The sequence below is a fragment of the Oreochromis aureus genome, linkage group 4 (assembly GCF_013358895.1).
Source record: "Oreochromis aureus strain Israel breed Guangdong linkage group 4, ZZ_aureus, whole genome shotgun sequence".
Taxonomy (NCBI): domain Eukaryota; kingdom Metazoa; phylum Chordata; class Actinopteri; order Cichliformes; family Cichlidae; genus Oreochromis; species Oreochromis aureus.
In genome coordinates, this window is record NC_052945.1 from 4,516,631 (window position 1) to 4,535,900 (window position 19,270).

The window sequence follows — 19,270 nt, forward strand, 5'->3', positions numbered from 1 at the left end:
TTGTCTGGAGACATGTTGACTCCCACCAGGTGACCTGTGCAGCCAACTTGCAAATGAAAGGATGACCAGTTGCTACGTGCAATTTGTCACTGAATGCAAAAGAATTAAATTCAGTCACCAGGCAACTAATGATTTTTTACTAGTTGCAAAGAGGTTGCTGTCCTATAAAGTGACTTTTTTGTGACACTGAAAACTCTGACTTTAAGCTCAATATTCTAAGCTATCCCATTCATTTTGTTTATTACACCCCTTCATTGATTTGTCTTCACTTAATAAGATGCAAATTAAATTCGGTTCTGCATTAAAAAAATCACTAGAGTTCAGGAACAGAAGAGATTTTCTGAAGAGGGACCCCCAGCATAACACGGCCCCTATCCTTAAAGAAAACTTATTCCTGTGACTTGTGACAGGTTTGTGGAGTTTGATGTCTCAGCCTCCCGATTCGGCTGTTGTGGAGTCACTGACTGCAGGGCCGGCATTGCTGCCTTTTCCCCTCTGCGGTCTCCAGAGAGCAACGTTTGCTCTGATCATCATGTAACACAAGACATGCTCACTGGCAAGATTTGATTATCAATAAGCTGGCTGAATTGAGAATGTACTTGCCATAGCTTGCTTGACAAGCTCTGACTAGCACCCGTCCACCAGGCTAGTGAATTATGAAAACCATTGATGGATGAAATATGAACATCAATCTTCCTCAGCTCCCGTCTGCTGAATAAATTACTTTTAAAGTTCACTGCCATGTTTGCTGACATGTGCTTCAGAGAATGCTCCTGCCTCCCTGCTTTCCCTCTGCACGAGTTATCATCTGGGGAGGAAAATAATTTGGGTGGAAAGCAAAATGAGTTACAAGGGGAACATGATGATATTTTGGGGCTATTATCTGGACTGATGAGTGGTTTGTCCTATTGAGCACACAAGGCATGAAGGCAGTGGAAAGGCAAGTTGATTGTCCAATGATTTGTCTTATTGTATATCAATAAAATAAGCTACAGTGTGCTGAAAATGCCCCGAGTGAGAAACCGTCTGCTGTTCGTTCTGACACTGTTCATGCTCTGTAGCGCTGTAATTCTGCTGCACGGCAGAGGAAATTTCTCACGTTTTACGGGTAATGAATGAGCTTGTAGTTTTTTTCTCTTTCACCCAGAGTGGCCATAAATAAAACGCTTCTACACAATAGAGAAAAAATGAGGGCGAAAGGCTGTGTGATATTTTCCTGATGTTCTTTTTTTAAACACCATGCTATCCTGACTCAAATTCCCCTGTTTCCAATGTGGATCCCATCCCTTATTAAAAGATGTCATATAATGTGGACAAAATGTCTGGGACTGTTAATGTCTGTCTGAGCCAAAGTCCTCTGAATTCTGTGTGAACAGTCAGTCTAGACTCATGAATGTTTGATGGAATAAGCACATCTTAAAATGCAAATACATGTTCTGTCCACAGAAAGTGAGAGACGGCACAGCTAGAGACGGGAACTAGTTTGGCATTGAAACAGCAAGGTGGAGAGTGAGCGTGTGCCGGCCTTGGGTTAGACGAGTGTCTGGCATGTATATGCATTGTTTGTTTTCTTACGATGACATTGAAACTTTATGAAGTGAGATCAATATGAAGAATAATAAGGTTAAAAAAATAGATGGAAGAACACAAAACTTAAAACCTAATATTAAAAATGCAAGGATTATGAATTTTTGGATGGAAAAACAATGTCATAATCAAATATTTTATAAATACTGAGGAGAAAAAACAAACAATCCAACATATTCGACAACATAATCCAATAAAACACTACATAAATATATGATCTTATATGATTCTGTTTCACTTCAGAAAGATAATCTGGTATCACAACATGACCCATTATAGCAAATCTAAGGAGTCTGAGCTTCTTCAGTCCACATGAGACAAATGCTCAAGAATTTCAGGACTACTGCTGCTCCCTATAAGAGTGGGAATCCTGAAAAAGTGCAATATGCTAATGTAAAAGATGTCAAAAAGAGCTCAAAAGCATACAACATGTAGAAATCAGGTTAAAATCTGTGTTCATGCATCCAAAGAGAAAAACAGTGAATAAGTACAGTGCTAATGGAAGGACAGCACAAAGGAACCAACTGCTCTACAACAAATATAATGAGACTTTGAAGTTTGCTAAGGACCTCCTGGATTCATCCAGGTCACACCTGCACAGTGTTTGAAGATATTACTGTACAACCAACCGTTACCAAACCCTTAGCCCAACTGTGCATGATTTAAAGTTGCTTTGCTTCCTCAGGTTCTGAACATCTTGCAAACTTTCAGGGGGACAATCATTTCTAAGTAGTATCAAGGCATTTCAAATGACCCAAAACACAAAGTTAACAAACAACTGAAGGGTTGACAAAAGGTTTGCACTCTGTAGCTTCACTCACAGTTGAGTTAGGGTCAGTTAAGAACTATAAATGGACTGTGAATATCCAGGCAGGAATAACCCCACATAGCTTCCTCAGTCCTGTAGTGGAAGCTGCTGCTACTAAAGAAACGTGTGGCTGTTATTAGTTTAGTCGGGCTGTGTGATTTAAGTTTGTGGCACATTTTATTAAAACCAGATTTAGTTTTGCTTCGTTTGACTTTTAGCTTTTTTTTTTTAGATTTCTGTATAATTCATAATACAAACAGTGCTAGATTAGTAAAATTAGGATTCATAGTTTGACCTTTTTTATATGCATAATAACTGCTTTGTGAAGTAATATATTGCAGTTTTCTATAAATTCTAATAATTCTTAAGTGTTTTATCATAATAAAGTACAAAATGTAAATACATTTACATTTTCTATTGTGGGAAAAGAACTGTTTCTGTGATTGCACTGGGATACTATAGCAAAACAAATCTTTAGTATCGGTCTCTTTGTTGCTTTACTTGAGTCTATTAACACAACCTCATCATTGCCCAAAGGCCATTACAATACCATGTCAGCACATAGTATGGATAATCATGTGCAGCTTTACATTTTCATTACACTGTCAAGGGCCTCTTGTGTGAATCTCTGCTTGTAAACAGTAAGCTGATCCTGAATATATACGTGCACATTGATTAGTATCATTATGAATACAGATAATTCACTGACCCCTATTTGGCAAGTAGAGATCCTTGGCCAAATGATTAATGAACACATATCTGCATTGTGAACTTTGCCAAGTGGTCTCTAGATTACAAATATAGCATTAAATGCTTTCATCAGTTAATTTGATTTTATACATCCAAGTTAAATTCCCATTTAAAGGCAGCGGTTTATCCCCGGAGTATTCCTGCCACTGAATAGATGGGGGTCGCTCTGCCTTAAAGAGCTGCTCATACTGAAATGGATTCATTAGTCTGGGCCAGACTAGTGGTGGCGAAATTAGGAATTAAATGAAGTGCTCACAAAAGATGGTTTAACCATGTGGGATCATAAATGTGTACGTGCAATATGTCATTTTAATTTTGATGAGTTTGTGAGGAAGTTTGAATGAGCTGCAGATCACAGTCATGAAGAAAAGGTCAGAGGGTCGACCAAACATCATGCGTTGTCCTCTCGAGGCCATAAATATTCAATTAATTAATGCAAATTTTCTACAAGTCTGGTCATTTGGTTTTAAAATACAGAAAGTTTGTTGTGAAAAAATGTTTTAACATTTTTGTATTTTTATGACATTTTTTTTTCTCGTCCTTTTTTATTGAGCAGCAACCATTCATCACTACGCTGGATTATCTGTTAATTATTGAACGTCTGTTTGATAGCATAAGCCACATTAGGAGCATGTTGTCTTTAGATCTTCATTAAGAGCTCACAGATGTTGTTTTATTGATGTTTTATTTTCTCTAGAGTCATTAAAGGTGCTCCGTATTGTCGACTCTTTCCACACTGAAACTGCCAAATGCCAGCTCTACACAATAAACACAACTAGCTGCTTTTGCAAGTGAAAACCTTTATGCTAGTTTACACTCTTGTTTTTTGACCCTGCTTGCCCTTCATCTTAGGAGAGCATTAAAAATTCTGGCTGTTCTCATTTATAGAATCAACTTCAGGTTCTGTGTCCTTAACCATAAACTAGGGACTGCATACGTGTAATACTTTGTAACTAGTTTTGTGTCAATAAAGTTTATTATGTATCTAGTCTAGTACTTCCCAAGCTTCTGATAGTTATATCGTTAACTGGAGACCAAACTTCTTTTAGAATGAAATAAATAATTGTAACAAATTTAAAAAGTATATTTTGTCTGGAAAAATCTTCTAATTAAATGCTTAAACTGAAACATTGATGCTCAGCTGCTGTTTTACGGTAAATGTGCCTGCATTGTCATTTCTTGCGTGCTCTGTCACCTGTGTACGTTCATGTTATATGTTCAGACATACATTTCACAGCAGCTGCTGTTTAAGTATACAAGTACTCTGTGAGCAGCATTGAGTCACTGGGTGAATTTGTGGATGAAAAAGATTCCTAATGATTAACATTTTAGTGTGTCATTACCAAAGAATACTTGTTTTCATTTTAGGCAGTTACTGATTCTTCAGCTAAATATATTGTTAAATACCCAAGAGGACGCACAAATATGCAGATGATTTGACAAAAGGACAAGGGAAAACTGAGAGCATATATACACTGGAAGTAACAAGGGAAGAGGAAACAAGTGAGGAACTAAGCGCAGCTAAAAACAATCAGGAAATCAGGGACAGCGGGAACAGGAAGTGAAACACACAACATGGAGGAAAGCATAACTTTAAGTAAAAACAGGAAGTAACTGAAAAAGGAAGCAGACGAGCCCCAGGGATCCAGGCCCAATCAGTAAAGTCATTTTACCCCTTCAGCTGATATACTTCAGTTAGAATGTACATAAATTCATACAGTTTGGTAGCAAAAATCTTAAACACCCATTTTGCCAAGATGTTATTCCAGTGTGAGGATAGTTTAATTTTTCGGTAGTGTAGTGCTTCTGCAGCAGTCATGGTCACCAGCATGAATGAGGAGGACACCGAGGCGATGGTCACATGCAGGATTGTATCCTACTCAAAAACTGCAAAACAAATGAAAATATGTCAGCTGTCGTCGTGTGGGGAGTTCTTTGATGTCCACAGAGAGAAGATGTCTCTCCTCTTTGTCTCCTGCTTTTCCTCCACAGTCTAATGCAGATATTTTAACACTTTTATTGCTGTGGCTACATTTTTCTGTGACTGTACTATGCATGTATGTTTGTAATTATATTACCCCAATGCCCCCCTTTGGAGCAGACACAGACAATACGAGTGTGACAAGGAGAAAGACTGAATGTGACATAAGGACACTCACACTACATATTAAGCCTGAGAAACACCAAAAGACAAAAGATAACCAGAGATGCGACAGGAGGAAGAGAATGAAACCACAACATATTTTATAATAGAAAACTAAACACCGACCAAAACGCACAAAAATGCAAAAAAACAAAATAACCTACAATGCAAGGCTTGAATAATAAGCAAAAAGTGCCACTGGGGAGGCATACTTAGAAACACAAAAAACATAAACAGCTGCTGAATTTTCAAAAGGAACCAAGAACAGAAGCCAAACAAAAATCACTTCAGAAAACTAAAGAGCTCTAAGATTGAGTCGTTTTGGAGGCAAAATATTCTATTATCGCCCACAGGTTGTGAATTGCTTTTGGCGCCCCTTTTTAGACACCCCGATGTCTAAATTCAACTTTGTTTCTAACAAACAAACCAAAAAGCATCTTTACACCAAATAATATCGTCTCCTGAGTCTGAAAGCGTAGCTTTGGGCTCCATAATGCCACCTCCCCCTCAGTGCAGAAGCAGTAAATATGGACGCTCGGGCTCTCAGTGTGATCAATATTTCCTTCAGCCCCAGATTCCACACTGATTAGGCACTTTGATGTGGACTGAAGTGCTGGAGAGAGAGGCCATCCTGGGGGAGAAAATGCAAGGAAAAGAGGCTTCATTATTTCAGACAGCTGTCAGCGGGTCATATTCAATTAGCTGTAATACGTTTGTCAGTTTGAGAAACAAAGCAGCAGCATGGAAGAAAGGGCAGGTAGACACACAGTGACAAATAAATAAATAAAGGCTCTTGTAATTTTGGGATCCTCTCCCAGTGACACCAAATCAGAGCAGGATGCACAGCAGGCGACCTGAGAAACATCAGAGCTGGAGCACATTGCAAAACCAAAAAACAGAGGTGCAATCAGCTGAAGGACAGCAAATATCTCTGACACAAACAGGCCATTTCAGCTGCACTGAAACAGCCTTTTCTGGCTCTGTTTGAGACATACAGTAACTCCTCTCTTTCCCCTCTCCATCCAAACACACAGAAGTTTTTCAAGATATTTTTGAGCGCTGATGTTTGAAATTTCTATCTAGTTTATTGCACGTTTATCTCCAACATCAGTGGAAAAGCACCTGACTCCTTTTGAGAGTTAATTTCACTAAATTGAATCATTTAATAATAAATAGTTCTGTGCAAAGTGAAAGTGGATGTAATGTTTGCTAATTAACTGTGTGATTAATGGCTATTCCAGAAAGCTCATTTAGTTTGATTATTATTGAGTTTTTAAATAGGGTTCATGTTATTTCAACAGAGTCGAGAATTTATTGAAAAGCAGCTAAACCTGGAGCAATCGAGCTATTGAAATGACATTAGCTTAATTAGCTTCTTTTCTTATTTGAATTGGCTTGTCACTGGTTGCTGACACTTTATTTACCCTGCCAACAGCTGTTTCAGCCTCAGCATGTGTAAACAAACACCTTTTTCTTCAGCTTTCTTAACTGCTCCCCAGAGACTCGTGTTAAATTAAATATGTGGCTGCTGTCAAAAGGAACTTGCACACTTGAAGAGGAAACTGTTAGGAAAATGTGTGACAGTGAAAATGGTTAATGAAGAGAAGACGGAGAGAAAATAATCAAGAAATGTGTTTTTTTTAAAAAGACAACTGCGTGCAGTATTTCTGCTGTAATTAATAAATGCTTGTTTCTAATTCACATCAAAAGAGCCTATTAGAGCTTTTGAGGCGGTGTGTGCTGAAGCAGCCGTTATTCCTTGGACCTCGCGGAGCAATTAGCTCCCCACAATTTAGTTAGTAACTCTTCAGTGTACTCGTGAAGTACAAAAAACAGGGCATCAGTGCACTTTATCTTCTCTAGTGCTGTTGCAGGAGTCAGTGATGAGATAGATAAGATAAAAACAGTGTGAGAAGTGCAGTTAAAGAACTTTTGTTAACCTCAGCTTTATTAACTTTATTGCATTTTTGGTTTGAAATTACAGCAAAAAGAGCATCAACAGACCGCAGGAGTCTGTGGCACAGCTGTGAGATAAAATATTCACCCCAAGTATAACATTTAGCAGAACACGGAAATAAGACTGGGTAAATTGAGAAGTTAATGTCTGTGCAAGCTTTAAAAACAAAGTACGGTTCATTAATATTACTAAAGAGGATTAATTAGAGGACTGTAACACATGGCGTTATGTTTTTGATCACTGACTTGTAGCATATTTCTTCTTTTTCACGTACAACAATGATTACACCATAAACACATGTAAAGGCTTCAGTTCTGTGAAACTGCCTTAGATTTTGTTCAGCCTTAGTTTTATCTCCATAAACCGTATAAAAGATGGGTACAGCCACCATGACATCACCATCATTGCCTTGTTAGCATTCTTGCCATCACCTTCTTGGTATTTTTGGACATGATGAGCATGTCAAGACTGATTAGTCCAGTTGTTACTGGTGGACTGAAATGCAGAATGAATAAGAAAAACAAGTGAGGTTTAACCAACAGCAGGAATCTGTATATAAGCGATGAGATTAGACGAGTGCTATCCAGATATCAGGAGAGTTTTCTGAGGGAAAGGAGACACGTGAGCCTATTTCCAATGAATCCACAGAGAATTTCTGCATGGACAAAAAGGGGTCGATTTAGTCACTTTCCTGAGTTACAGGAGGAGTTTAAATGGAGGAGGGAGTCCACTGGTTTGTTTCCTCGGGAGCTGATGGCGATCAGGGGGTGAGCAGGCAGGTGAGGAGCAGAAGGTGAGTATTCCAGAGGAGGGCTTTGAGAGAAACAGGATCAGGTATGGAGGTAACTGACCCACTCTTACAGCCAGCTGGGAGGCACTAGAACGAGGCACTTACTCTGGTCCAAATCAGTTGATGAGTTTGTAAACTTGCAGTTTTTCCATGTGGTTTGTTTTCACACAGAGAAAACTCGAAGTCAACACCAAGCAAACCAAAATGTGTCACTACAAACGTACACTACGTGTGAATAATCAACCCACTTCTTGGCCAGATGTGTCAGGGGAACGAGCAACAAAAGTAAATACAGGAAGAAGGTGTTCAGCTGGACTTCTGGAGAACACTTAGAATTAGCCCGTACAGACCTTTTTCGACATCTGTACTACCTTTTTGCATCCCAATATACAAAGCATATGTTTTTAGCTCAAACATGCAACATACACCAGGTAGTTGGGTTGGATCAAGGCCCCAAGACCATCTCCTCCAAAGGGTCTCCGTGGCACCAAGGGGGAAATGAACAAGTTTGATTTAAATAAACGAGACACTGCAGGTTTGAAAACACCTTTACACGATGAAGAAGAGATTTCACCAAAGAGCTGAGGAAGTGCCTGTGTACCATACTTTGGAGACAGACTATATCGTGGATACTGGATGCAGATTCTGGTCCTTTGGTACCTTTGCTGATGAAGCTGATGCAACGCAGGTGGTCTGGCTGAAAAGCAGAAACAATGCCTGTTTGGCTATCGTGCACTTGTTAAAACCACAACAAACCAGACAGAGCTGAGGGGGATCTGACTGTGTGGACACCACATTCTTATTGGCTGGCAACTTATCAGTAAAAAGTGAGCATAGAATGGAATTGGTAACTCTGATAGTGATGATAATTTACAACAAGAACTCATGGTTTCATTTAATATTAGCTGAAATTGAATGGAAAAGAATAGACAAGTCTTTGTACAATTGTGGGTGCTCCACACCAACTGTGGATGGTATAAAAATAGCAATAGTAATAGGACAGCAAGAATAAATAACAGAGATGAGGTGTATATACAAACTGGAGGAATATATACAAAACAGGAGGAAGGCAGTGTGACGTCGGACCCCAACACACACACCGTGGTCATGGCAACACACACTTCTTTATTATAACTGTGGTTTCGGCTGACACTCCCGACGCAGTAGTCGCTCTGCCACTTCCTCGACTGTCACTGAAAAATAAGAAAAGTCACAATCAGTCACTCGTCCCAAACACCTGTTCAGCCCCGCCTCCGCGCCGCCCTGGGAGCGCACCGTGCCACCCCTCCTCTGCAGCAGGCCAGAGACCACACCCGCGCCACAGGCACAGATTAGAGAACAGGTTGCAAAGTGCTTGAAAGTAGTGCAACAGACTTGGTTTGACTACTAGCAATCAGGAAGCTGCTTACAGAGTCCGAACAGAAATAAAGTAACAGAGAAGATGCCTCCTGCTGGAAGGTTGAAGGCATTCCATGCTGGTACAGTGAGGCTGACTCGCTTGCCCTAATTGGACATTACAGGAACTGCACAGTCCTGGCAGATTAGGCGATCTTATACAACTCGTGCTTTCAGCTGTTTTAGCACGACCACAATTGCAGATCTACAAACCGCTTTGCAACCCTCTTCCACTCCAACCCCTTCTTTCACGCTGTATCTGACATCATTGTCAGCCATTGCTGATGCCTGCTATGTTGCTCTATGGGTGGTATCTTCATGGTGGTTCCAGAACAGAGCCATACTACTGAACTGAAGTTACTTCTTTTTATTAGAGCAGTCCTAACTGAAACATAACACAATCATTTCACGATAAACAGCATGATTCATCAAAACCAATTCCCCAGAACGACTTACTGTATGTAAATGTTCAAATGACAGTCTCTTTTAATGGACCAGCGATCTTGAGTGTTTAATGCAGATAACTACCAGCTGCTTACACCTTCTGTTAGTGCCACTCAGTCCCTAAAACATGCAGTCGCAACAGTTTTTGGAATTTGTTCTTTTGGAATTCTCTAAACTTTTGTGATCAAATGTTGAGGTTATCCCATCTTAAAAACAACCCTAGACTTAAAACTTTTGATGATAATGTTTTGTTTAGTTTTTTTCTGGTAAAACAATTTTTACAGTCTGGGATTTATTTCCTCTAGTTTACCAGATTCTGATTAGAAACAAAAAACAGTGACAGATGAAGTGAATAACTTACCTGATTACCTGAACAGCAGGAAAGCAGGAAAAAACTGGTGGTCCAAAGAAGGATAACCAGTGAACTGACAACAGGGTCAGTTTGACTGCAGGAGTCAGTGTGCCCGTGCTGAATCCTGCCCATCACTGCAATCAACTACATTAGGCGTGCAAGCATCAGGGCTAAACGATGGATCAATGGAAGAAAGCTACCTGATCTTTATTTTACATCAAACATATGAGTTAGAGGAAGGACACTGAATGCAGACAGTGGAATCATCCTACTCAGGTTTTTCTGTAGGATCTCAGTCATCCAGGTCCTCGTAGTCTTGAGAGCTTAAAAAGAAGGCAACTGGACTTTTTAAAAGATGTTCCACCTCTCATCCAAGAAGGGGTGCCACCAGGCACTGGATAGTATATCTTAAATAATCCATTCGATATTCATTTTCAACCAAAGTATAGCCAACTAAAATATATCCTTGTCCTGAGACCTAGTGCACCTCAAGCAGTTTTTAATCAGACATATGAGGTGTGCAATATATAAGCACAGCAATGCATACTTCTACAAAAATGTTTTTACCTGGGATATAAAGATGATGTATTATTACAAAATTTATAGAATAAAAAGTCTTTAGAACAAAAATAGGAAAAAGGTTAGGAAAAATGTGAGCTAACAGTAGGAAACTCAAGCAGTGTCTCTTTTGTGGATTTGGTCATCAGTTCCACCACTGATGGACAAGACCCACCAAGTGTCACATGCTGTAATAACTTGATTGAGCACTTGATTAATAGAGAGCCAACAACCCTCTTAAAAGGCAACCACCGCTAGTGTTTAAATACCTGGGAATCTCAGGGTTTTGATTTTAGAACCAAAGAAGCCTCTAGCATGAGAGGGGAAACGTCTTCAAACAACTTGTCTAGTTGTTTTCTTTTCAAGCTCTTAAGATCCACTGGTTATAATACTGAAATGGGTCTCTTACTTCAAATTAGTTTTTTTAAGTGGACCGTTGAAAAAGAAGCCATCTGCATCATTTAATGTGCAGGTTTGTTGTTAGGATTACATTTGAATTCAGACCACAATCTTACCTTCCTAATCCTGAACAGGATGTTTCCGGTGCCTAAATCTAACCACTGAGTGAAAACAAAACAAAACAAAGTATAAAAGGTGACAAACTTACTCCACCACTCCTCATTCTTCTAATGAGTACGTTTTGGCTTTTTAAGAGAAGAACGTCTACAAGAGTCTATGTGCAAAACTTCACGGTGTCCAGGACTTCTTGTGCAAAGTTCGGGGATGCAAGCAACACTGGAACTCTGTCACCAAATAATCTGCTCTGCCAGACTGCAAAAACTGCTCATGAGCAATATGAGGAAGCTGAGACAAAGCAGTGAGTCGGTCATAATTTTTCACCCCCAGATCTTAATCAGTCTGTTCCATGGAAGCCCCCACTTCATGATGTCCTGATATTAAAGCTGTGTTTCTAACTCCTTCATGCCTGATATTACAGAGCACCTTCAGAAGTCTGCCGAATAAAAGTCTCAAAGGGTCAGACCTACACAAACTCACTCGATCAAAACATCATTATATCCATAATCACCAAATTCACCGCCTGACATTCTCTTTTGAAAGCATCACCGCTTTGAAGGTTATGTCATTGCTAACTGTTATTTGCATACTAACAAGCATGCTGACTTTCCAGCTCTGATCATCCAGTGAGAGTGGAGATCTGATGTGGATGTGTAGGATGGTGTGTTTATTATCACAACATGTCAGTGTACCCAAAAATCCCACAGTGGTATCAGATGTAAACATGCTTATATATGTCCAATAGTAATTTGCGTAGATTATGGATCTGTCCAAAATCCACTTTTGATTTAGTGGATTTAATCATTTGTTTTGCTTTTGTTTTTAATCATCCAAAGTTTTAACGCCTCACTTTTTAAAGCCTGCTTTGTATCGATACATCAGAAAATGTGTGCTTGTGACACTTTTGTACATTTAAATATTTCCTGTAATTTCAATTTTCATATTTCACCTTGAATAAAGTGGTTACTGCAGCTCAGGTGCAAAAAGTAAAGAGTTGAAAGGCCAGAGTTTGGATCTGTTGAACAGATATTAAAGTTTTCCATTTAGTTTTTATTTTTATTTCACTTTTTCTTTCTGTTCTTTTTATATGCACTTCCAATTTCAGTCATTTTCCATTGAAATTGCATTTTCTTCACATAGTTTTCATTGTTATTGTAATTAATGAAACTGTTTTTCACAAATAAGCCATCGCACTCACGAGAGTCTCCGCTCGGTGAGTGCTGCAGGAGAGTCTCAGCTCTGCGCTCTAAGATGAATTCTGCTTGCTCGACTCAATCTGACTTTTGATTATTTGAAGGGCGGAGCCTAAAGGAAGAGAAGCTCTAATGTGATTTGTCACTTTTAAAGCAGCGACAACACAACATCATATTGTCAAGTTTTAATCCAAGTTTCACCTTGGCAACAACATAAGTGCTTTTTTAAACCGTATTTGTTCACAATTTGTAATTTCTGCAAAATTAATTTCCAATCAGCAGCTATTTTCTGCAGTGTAGCACCGCACATACTGACAACTATCCCTGGATTTCTTCAGTGATGGAGAAATCTTAAAAACCAGAGGATTCAAATGCAAGTTCTGAAGCCTCTGCACTCCTGTCCCATCTGTTTTAACCAATTGCTCTGCCGGCCTTCTCAGCGTGATTGGTATTCACCGGCGGTGTAGTCGGTAGCTTTTATTTCGAGTGAGTTCTGCTCTGCACCCCTGATTCAAATGACTTTCAATCTCTTTGTTCTGGGCAGCGGTCCAGGCCAGAGGGCCGGAGAGTGATGCATTGAGGTGGTTTATTAATGTGATATGCTGCACAACCAGTGCCGACGACATTCATATTTCTGCCCTGCCACCCCTGTGCCGATCTGCCAGGAGTACAAGATCACCCCAAGGTAGCGCTTCTGTCAAACCACCCTGGTTCCTCCATAAAAGCCACCTAATAATCTACTGAAATGCAATAAATCACAGCAAGTCTAGGTGTCTTACCATATTTCTCACTAACTGCAAAGGAATTGAATGGCAGTGGTTTTGGTCTGCCAAACACCAGCCTGACAACAGGAAGCATTAGGGCGCCTCATATGTTTGAATGGCAGGAGGTTGTACGTGTTTGAAATACAGCCCTCTTTTTTCTAATAAGGCAGATTAGAAAATTCTGCTTTCTGCAGCCGAATGGGATGTCAAACAATCCACTGCTTATCAAGTCAATTTATGGAACCAAAACAAGAAGCAGAATTCTCATTCTGCACTGGGGAGAATTTAATAAATGCAGACTCGCTGTATGCTGTTTGAGCCCCAAATATTGTGGTGGAAAATCTAGCCAATGGCATATTAGTTTTAAAAGCAGCTCTTTATCAGATAGAAGTTTAGAGAGCCTGAACGACAAGCTCTGGTGTTTTTATTTCAGTGTTCACAATCACAAATCACAGATCTCAGAATCACATGACATCCTCTGTCTTCCTGATTCAGATAATCAAAAAGGCCACACACAAAAAAAGCCTTTCAACATGGACTAAAGGAGTCACATGACCCAAAACAGACATATATGAACTAGATAAAGATGTATGTATATTATGGATATAAATAACAACCTAAAATATACACAATCACAAGAAAATAAAGTGCACAATAGATTTGGATAAGATGTCCAGCAGCATCCTGGAGGAATAAATACATCTCCAGGTCTGTTTGGGTTCTTCAAACTAACCAAATGTCTGAAGTGACAAAACTGACACTGTATCACTGATATGACTGCATGTGCCATTACAGCAGCCCATACTTTAGCCCAACTAAAGCAGTTAATCCAATATTAATGTGTGATTTCACTCAAAACCAAAGTTTGCCACCACAACTGCACCAGTACTGGTTGACATGAAAACATCAATGAAAACATTAAAATTACATTTCAGTTCAATTCAGTTCAGTTTTATTTGCCAAATCACAACAAAAATAACTTGTAACAACATGTTCTACACACATTTTCTTCATATTCACATTTTCAGACCATGAATATCATGTGGAATTTCTCAAAAACAAGAAAAGGCAAAAAAGAACATGAAATGAAATATGATAGTCAGTCTGTAGATTTAATACATGCATATTTCTGTATTATATTTATTGTAATATCATGTTAAAAAAATTATTTATGCTCTCTCGAATGTTGAGCTCACTTGCAGTAGAAGAATTTTCTTCCTGCGTTTATGAAAGTATGTGTGTAGGAAGGATCCCAGGAAAAACTGGTTAACGCTGGAACTAGTCTCTCCTTTCTAATATAAGAAAGTTTTCATAGGTTGTTTAGAAAGCCCATTTTATGAATAGGTGAGCAGACCTGTTGCAAAGATGCACTCGGTGCCCTCTTTGCAAAGAAGCTGCTTCCTTGTTTGCGAAGATTTGCCTCAGCTCGTGTGTTTGATTCGTCAGATTTTTATGCTGGATGCCCTTCGTTTGTCTCTCAATGCCCTCTTCACAGATTACTTAAATTTAAAAGGTCAGACTTACTAGTATACAAAACATATTCTGTATACTGGTATACAACGTATTACTAACTGATGTTTGGTTAGGAGCTGTAATGAAATCCAACCAAACAGTGAGGGAAAATGTTGGAGCAGCAATTATATTTAAAACAAAATTCAACTGGAATCAAAAGTGGAAAATTAGTCCACAAAGGACGCGAAGCACACTTTCCTGAGTGAAAGTGTTGACTTTATCAGCCTTTCAAAGAAGCCTGTATCTCACATCAGTGTTTGACACCCTGTGAATGCAGTTAGAAACGCTCTGCGACAGTTTAATGGACGCAAGAATGATGATGTTTCTCTGTAAATACAATCAAGGCATTTTCTTATCAGAATGCAGAAACGTGAACATCTTCTCTCTGTGGGCTTCTAAGGTCAGATCAACCTGCATATTTGTGGCTGTCCAACATGCGGAGGCACGAGGAGATGGTTAGCAGCAGCGGAGGCCATTAGTGAGCTGTAGATGTTCAATTAGCAGCAAAATTTACACAGGTGGCGTTGAGCAAAGTGTCCAAGGTGGAACAAGGTCCAGGGCATCTGTCGACTCCAGCAGCTCATGCCAGGGAAGCTGCGCGTGGACATCTGTTCATCATCGAGCTCCAAATGAACAATATCCCCTTCTCACTTAACACGAACGGAAAGCACTCAGAACGCTGCCGACACTGCCTCTAATCACTGTGACTGAATATTTCATTATCTGCCATGTATCTCTTCTCTGGCTTCACATCTTCGGTCCCGCACACACACACACAGAGCAATGATCACCAAAATGAAAGCACCAGGCAGTGCAACCCCACAGATAGAACTGGGCTAGAGTACAGTATGTAGCCGCAAGTGTGATCCTCAGCGGGGGAAACCTAGATACACCAGTGATAACCTGTATATCAAGCTCTCAATCTGCCACCCGCTGAAGGGGGAAAATAAATAGCCTTCATCTTGGTGAAAGTGTGCTCTCCTCGTCTGCAAAGTGGTAAATCTTGCCCATTGTGAAAGTGGGACATGCTGAAGCGTGGAGGGAAAAGAGACGGCGGACAAGGGCACTGGAGCAGAACCACAAAGGATTGGGATGGGGGTGCGGGGGTATCCGGCGCTACATTTCACTTAGACAATCTGCATTATTCAGATTCCCCCCTGGGCCATCCCGCCTGGACGACCTTCCCCTTGCGATGCCAGAGTGAGATTGCATGTTGACAAAGCAATCAATGGAAACGGGCCCGAGTCCGCAAATGTCATTTTTGTCCTCATCTCTCTAAGTTGGTGGTTTTCTCATTGTGCCCTCATCCTGAAAGGAGCCGGTCATCCAGACCAATTCAGAAGTGTCCCATAATTATAGACTTGTCAGTAGTGATTTTCATCAACAACAGTGCATGTGATGATCCGGCAGGAATGTTAATGAGTCCTAAATTGGAGTTAATCATCCTCACCATTTCCCCATGGCCCTCTGCGTGGTTGTCAGACGTGCACTCCGGCGCTCTGCTTTTTGCGACGGGGCCAGCGGACGATAAGATGGCACAACTTTCCCATTCTGTTCAAACCTGAGGTTTAATAAAAGAAAGTGCTTCTCCTGCAAAATCTTTTATTTTTTCGTCAAAGTTTATGTCCGCTCGCTTCAATACTCTTGACTCGCCATACAATCCCTTCACTTAATTAGGAAAGCTTTTTCTTCTACAGACAGGCCTCCCACAGGGTCACGGATTCAAAGAAATTCTTCAGCTAATGGGAGTTGCAGAGCACTTTGTTCATTTTAATGTGCCTCGGCTGGGTAATCTTTTGACACTGTGTGAAGGGAGTTCTCTAACAGAAAGGTCTGAGAATGTGAAAAGTCCACGGCACAGCGTGACAATGTAACCGAAACAGTCAACCTTAAAAGTCACTCGTTTCTCCAGGACGATGTGTTACCGAAATTAATCATGTCTCTCTGAGTGTGTGTTTGCTGTTTTTCATGCTGCTGAAAGGAGCTCAGTTTTAAATGTCATGTGATTATTGCATTGGAGATGTACAATATGGGAAGGCCTCAGGAGATGATGCAGAGGTGAGATGGAGTTTAGATTAGGAACTGCCCTGCTTGTTGCAGACAGATGGGTCTCTTCATGAATTCTCTTTTTACTTCTTGTATTGCACTGATTATTTTAACCTCGGAATCAAACTGTCAGAGTTCTCCAAGACACCCGGATCCAACTGGCTGCTAAAGACAATGAAAAACTATGGGCTGTTATGGTTTTAAAGGGGACCCTATTCTGCTGATTTACAGATCCATTTAGTCTTGGACTCTATTAGAGTGAATTGCTTGGCCTTGGTCCCTTAAAAGAGCCACTTTAGCTCAATTCACACACAGTTTAGGACAGCTTTCCTCTGATTGGATGCATATTGCAAACAAAAAGTTTGAGCAGTAGATGGTTGAGGCATCTGTCCTCATAGGCAGAGATATGTGCCTGAGATGGACATAATAGGGATATCTTCTGTTACTGATATCATACAGAAAGAGAAGAAAATCAAGGTACTTTATCAAATGCTTCTCGTTTCCTCCACTACAAGCGATGTGTCCTGTGGCATCGGTGCCCTGAGGCAACATCCGCATCGATGTCAGCCACAGGGAGATAATGGTGTCACAGAGGTGTAGTGAAATGCAGAACACAAGCCGACTGAGAAGCAAAAGGTGAGCTGTTTAATTAAATCTCCTGCAAATGGCAAATGTTGGAACATTAGCAGAGTCCAAAAAGAAATAGTGAGAAAAAAAAACACAGCCAGGGAGCAAACAGAAAATCTGACAAGAACCAAGAGTTTAAAACTAGCACTGGAATAGCAATTCCTTAAAACAGTTATCCAAAAACTCCATAAACACTAGACAGGAACCAGGAAACTGAACCTCAGGTAGACTAACAATGAGCACATAAACCAAAACACAGGGTGACGAAACAGAAATGTATTACTAGAAAGACAATGAAATCTACAATCTCTGCATTCAACTATGTCACAGGTAATGGCAAAGCTTAAATAAAAACAACCTAAACAGGAACCTAAACTGAAGAGATCCACAACAGCGAGGAGATCCTGGTTTGTTGAGGCACTGAGGTTTATTAAGGTATAAGAAAAAGTCACAGTTTGGGTTAAAATGCAGACTGTTTTCATTTCAAATGATGCATTCTGAGTGCTAATACCAAAACCTTGTGTATCAGGGTGTGCCAGATGACATCTTTGCACCTAAAAAGACTACGCCTGCAGCTCTGACAAAACGGCACTAATTTACACCTCGGGGATGATAACAGGCTGGAGTGTTTATAAAAGTATGAATGCTGAGCTTCTCGCTCATATTCATGTTCATTAAGGGAATCCAATATTGTAATGGTATATGCATATATGAGGAAAAATAACGAGAACCAGAATAGGTTGGAGCAAGTTAAGTAGCTTTAGCAAAAGCAGTTTCCTCAGTGATGTTTCAACAATAAGATGGAAACCAGAACATCAGTCACATCTGTCAGTTCATCTGGCTACAATTCATCACATGACCTGGACCTTAAGCACAGTTTGGGTAAAGAGTCTTTAGGATTTTCAGTTCAATTCAATTTTATTTATATAGCACCAAATCACAGCAAGAGTAGCTTCAAGGGCCTTTATATTGTAAGGTAAACACCCTACAATATAAAAGGGAAAACACGAACAATCAGATGACACCCTGAGAGCAAGCACTTGGTGACAGTGGGAAGGAAAAAGCTTTTAACAGGAAGAAATGACTGGTCGAACCAGGCTCAGGGAGGGGCGGGGCCATCTGCTGCGACTGGTTGAGGTGAGGGCAGTGAGACAGGACAAAGGCAAGCTGTGGAAGAGAGACAGAGATTAATAATAACTAAAGATTATATGCAGAGTGGTGTATAAAGACATAGTGAAAATAGATACCTAAACTCTGACCAATACTGTACGAGTAATAGTGATTCTTGTGAACTGTCTTAATTGATAAAGTCTCAGTAAAAGGCTACTGTAAGCTACTGTACATTAGCACTTTACTCAGTCTGGGGTCTCGGCCATAGTTTTAATTTATTGCTGCTTCAGATTTCTTAAGGAAATTGAACAATGTGTAAAGAAAATATATGTGAACTACAGTATGAACACACACACACACACACACCCTCCAGACCTCAGGTAACAAGGCCCCAGGCATTCGTGACAGGGTCAAGTAGAGATTTTGCCACAACCACTACCTGTGCATGAAGCATTTCACTGCTGTCATCTCTTCCTCTGCTCCTGTCAGCTGTCATTTCCTTGTCTACCAGTGCAGCCCTCCTCAACCCCGTCAACCTCCACTTTTCATCAGAAGTACCATCCATGGCCTCCTTCCATCAAACTCCTCAAATCACATTCAGCCAGCTCGGAGCATCTCCTCACTCCTGCTCCGACATCACCAACCTAAACTTCTAGGGAATAATCGTGTGCAGCTCATGGAATAACAACCTCCATACAATGATGGCCTTCAAACTGGA